General features: G+C 47.0%; 1 protein-coding gene across 3 annotated transcripts in view; it reads left to right on the top strand.

Annotated features, from left to right (window-relative positions):
* The window catches only part of LOC128896109 (GATA-binding factor A-like), a 65,638-nt gene that overhangs the window by 39,966 nt on the left and 20,780 nt on the right, over positions 1–4,892 (top strand). The window lies entirely within an intron of this gene.

The raw sequence follows: 4,892 nt of genomic DNA, 5'->3' as shown, positions 1-4,892 counted from the left end.
AATTTTTATATATATATATATATAATAATAATATAATATAATATATATATAATATAATAATATATAGTAATAATATATATATATATATACAATATATATTGTATATTATACATATACATTGTATATATAATATTGTATATATGTATAATGTAATATATATATATATAATATAATGTATATAATATTCTCGAGGTTGGTGACGAGGTTAATTTTGAGGTTATTCTACACCTGCATCTACAATAGCATACATCGAGTATTAACGCATAACGAACTACAACCAAGAATAATAAATTCTTCATACGTGCCGCATTGTTTTCGCTCGTACATTTCGAAACATTTTTATTCGAATACATCGAGACAAGTTCCGGCGATAAGAACGACTCCACTTTTCCGTGCGACGCAATCGGGTTAAAGAAATATGAACTACCTAACAGAGTTGAATCAATCGGACACTTAGATTGAAAAGCAGTCTTCGCGTGTGCTCTGACTACGACATTCTTGCACGGTCCAGTTTCTGTACCTACGCGACGAAGCCGTTACAATAATCATAATAATAATAATAATAATAATAATAATAGTAATAATAGTAATAATAATTTCGTTTCGCCGTGACGACGCGGCAATCTCGAGCTACGTGTTCCTCGGTCGTTGGAAGTAGGCGTAAGTAGGCAAACCGGGTGTCGCGGATCGCGCTCGTTTTTCATTCGCGTCCCCAGCGTTTTTTTCTTTTCCTTTTTTTCTTTTTTATTTCTCCCTCTTCGTATCGCTCGGACGAGGCGCGACGCACGAGAAAAAGAAGGTTTATTAAAACGTTACCGAGGCTTCGTCGCGAATGCAACGGGCGTCCGCGACTTGGGAAACGTCTCGCTATCGTACGGTCGATGAAGGAAAAATAATGGCAACGAGCGCGGCGTGGGAACGCCGAGAGCGGGTGGACTGGGAGTGTGCACGGGGCACGGAATGGCAGAGCTGGATTCGACTCGAACCAATACGACTCGAAGCGATACGGCTCGAGTCAACACGAACTTCGACTCAATGTCGCTTGAAGCTACCATATGATCCTGCAGAATAAATTGGCTCTCGAGGTGTTCGATAAAGAAAGAAAAACAGTTCGAAGCTTCAGTTGCGAAGAGTATTTTATTCGAATCGAAGTATCGGCGCCCGGTTCGAAGTGTTAAGTTTGCAACGGTATCGTGGGTCGTCGGTTACCCACCAAACTATTTATTTAATCCAATACCATTCCATAGATTTCTTCGTTGCGCTATCTCGTACGTACCGCTCTTCGCGTTACTACCTCGCGCGGAAACGTCGATTTTTCCCAAAGTATTGATTCACTGAAATCTGGTGGTTTTCGAGCCGGGACATTGGTAGCCCTGGCGAGGCCGGCGTGGCAGACCTGCCTGTACGCATACATATGGATGCGCGCATGGTCGTCAGTTGCGATACTTACGAGCTCGGCTCGTTATTCCGTATGCGCGATTGAGATCTCGTTTGCCCCGGACGCGCGGAAACTCGAAGGCGTTAGCCGGGTATACTCCTCTCTTCGACTCCCGTAACAGTCTCGCGGACTGGTTTAGAGCTTAAAACGCTGCCCGGTAGAGTACCTACCGAACTCGAGAAACCTGGTACCGGTGAATAATAATTGGCCAATATAGATGTCGAGCACGGGGCTGGGGCACGCCGGCCGCGTTGGTAGCGATCGCAACACAGCTTGGAAATTAACGCGGTCGATGTTTTTCCCTTCTGCCTGCTCTATCTGCTCCCTCGATCTCGAAATCGCAACCTCCGGCTCTCCGTCGCTTCCCTTGCTTGCAAACTTCCGCGCCGGAAACCTTTACCGTTTTCCACGACGCCTGCAGAAGGGCCTGCGCCGACGAGAAGGCTCCGGAGGAGCTGCTAGTCGAACAAGTTGAGCACGTGAAGCCTCAAGTGACTTGAGTTCGAGTCGAGTATGCGGCGAGGTAGATCGACACAGATTACGTCAAGTGACGAGCTCCTCGAGAACCCTAACTCGCTGTGATACAGGCGAATGTATTATTTTATATTATTCTCTATCGTCGCGTCCTCTTCTGCACGATTCCGTATCATCATGTTTTAATTAATAGGAATTAATCTACCTTGGTCTGCCTCCATCGCGCTCTGAAACTCCGTTCGAATACTCGTAGCTTGACCCAACGTGACCCAACTTGAGCTCCTCGAGAGCCCTAACTCGCTGTGATTCAGGCGAATGTATTATTACGAATGTTTTATATTATTCTGTATCGTCGCGTCCTCTTCTGCACTATTCTGTACCATCATGCTTTAATTAATTGGACCAATGTACCTTGGTCTGCCTCCATCGGGCTCTGAAACTCCGCTTAAATAATCGTAGCTTGACTCAACGTGACCCAACTTGACCCGAGTTTCTCTTCTCGCGCCCATCGCTACCCCGAGCCAGTATTCGCGCTGTAGGTGTCGGCTGCTGCTGAGGACCGGTCACCTTTGAGCTGCACCTTGCCTCGGTCGACAGACGGAAACTATTCGTGGAATTTCCTTTGGTCTGGCTCCGTCTCTCTCTGTCTCGCTCAGCCGCCCACCCGGCTCGTTTGTCACCCAGAAGACGAACGGATGTCGTTGGGGAAGTTTCAATCGAGAGACGCTGAGGTCCTTTGCGGTCGCGTGTTTGGCGGATTGGTTGGAACGGGTAGGGTTAACAACTCTGGATGTACCCTATACTCTTCAGGGCAGTATTGGTTCTAATACTATATTGAGTATTGAGTCTATGAATTTAGCGTTCCTTGACTCGCTACTCTAACGGCCAGGTATCGTTTTCATGGTAAGCAGGCTCTGACACGTGACGAGGACTCTGGATTAGATTCTGAGAGTTCCTCGTCCTTCTCTGGATTTAATTTTAGATTTTTCTGATATTCCTCGTCCTTCACTAGACTTAGTTTGATGAAGGTGTATACAAAGAGGAATAAGGTGATACTTAATAGACGCATGGGATTATTCTTTAAAAATTGCTTCAGTAGTAATGCTACTGCTAGACAGACTTTCCTCTCCTCTTTCTATGTAAGTTCCTTGCTGTTAATTAAACTGCTACACCAAATCACTAGACTAGGACTCGATCGAGATCCTAAACGTACTTGTTCGTCACCCCTCTCGCTGAATATTAAATTGCCCCATCATAACCCTAGCTCTAATCCACCTGCCAGATATCAGCCATCCCCGTCGACTCTCCGCGCAATTAAAATCGCGTAAAACCTCGATAAGGAAACGTTTCGTCTATTTTGTTTACCGAAAGTACGAAATAGGTCGTGTTGCAGGTACGCTTAATGGCTCGCGCTTACGATCGTGTCCCGGATGCGCCTATCTGTTCGCCGTTGCGCTCCTCGTTCGCGACATTTTCACCGGCGCGTTTCGAAATTTATTGCCAGATTCGTCGACGGTTGCACCGCGTGCTCATTGTCGGATAAGAAAAAGAGGAGGTGGCAAAGGTGATAAAGCGAATAGTCGTCGCGAATCACTCGGTACCGTTGGGACGCGCGCGTGTCTGTGCGGACACGCGGATGACCCGTGAATCCTGTCTAAGAGACGCCAAGCAACCTTGGTTCGCAGATTGGAATTGAGCACTTGGAACTGCTTTTATTAGGCGAGGAGAGGGAGGATTACGTGAGGATTACGTGAGGAGAGCGTGAGGAGAGCAACGTCGAGAGGGCCTCGATGTCTAAGAGGCACGGTATGCGTGTATCTCTGTGTGTCTCTTAGACAGGATTCGGCTCGAATTGAATGGAATTGAGGTGTGAGGTGGGCAAAATATAGGCACAAACAAGTCTCGAATAGGATAGTCTAGGAGTCGTGGTTAAGAGTCCACCTCGGTGCCTCTTAGACAGGATTGACCCCGAATTCAATGCAATTGCGATTTGGAGCGGACAAAATGTGGACACAAACAAGCTTCGAATCTAGGATAGTCTAGGAGTCGTGGTTCAGAGTCCACCTCGGTGCCTCTTAGACAGGATGGACCCCGAATTCAATGCAATTGCGATTTGGAGCGGACAAAATGTGGACACAAAGAAGCTTCGAATCTAGGATAGTCTAGGAGTCGTGGTTAAGAGTCCACCTCCGTGCCACTTAGACAAGATTCATCTCGAATCGAATGAAATTGTGGAGTGAGGCTAGCAAAATATGTGCACAATCAAGTCTCGAGTCTAGGACACTAAATCTCTCGTGGTTAGGAGTCCACATCGGCGCCTCTTAGACAGTTTGGCCTCTAATTTCCCCAAAAATTGGCGTCCAAAGCCAATTCTACCTCATTAAATGGTAGAATCGATGAAAACTAACCGCGACTGGTACCACACGCGACGTTCCATCGACGGAGCAGCAGAAATTCTCGCGGCGCAGGTACGAGTCCGTCCTCCTTTCTCTGTTCTCTCTTCGCTCGTCGCTCCTTCTCTTTCCACGACTCGCTGTCGCCGTTGGCCGCGCGAGTACGCTTCGTTCAGGCGTCACGCTCGCCGCGGCATAAGCGCGAATAAATTTAATGCGCGAGGATTTATGCCAACGACCGGGCCGCCGCTGCGCTCGAGTCGTACGCGTGTATTCTCGACGACGTTAAAACCGTACGGTTCAGGATCTACGGCTCTTGGAAAGCGCGGGATCGTGCTTTCCTCTCGAATGGACACTTGAGAAAATCCTGCGGAAACGCGTCTCGTTGGACGAGCTTGAAGATCACCGCGATCGGTGTTTAGGAGAAATTTGGAGACATTAGGAGAAATTACTCGAAGAGAATGAAACACTTAATTTGGGGAGATTGTTAAAAGTTGGTTATTCAAGAATTAGGGAAGTCTAGGAGTAAAAGAACCGGGGAAGAATAGAAGACGCAGAAAAGTATATTGAGGAGCTTTATTAGACAG

This window comes from Hylaeus anthracinus, unplaced genomic scaffold, assembly GCF_026225885.1.
Source record: "Hylaeus anthracinus isolate JK02 unplaced genomic scaffold, UHH_iyHylAnth1.0_haploid 5, whole genome shotgun sequence".
Taxonomy (NCBI): domain Eukaryota; kingdom Metazoa; phylum Arthropoda; class Insecta; order Hymenoptera; family Colletidae; genus Hylaeus; species Hylaeus anthracinus.
Note: the sequence above shows the minus strand (reverse complement) of the source record. Positions and strands in the feature narration are given on the sequence as shown.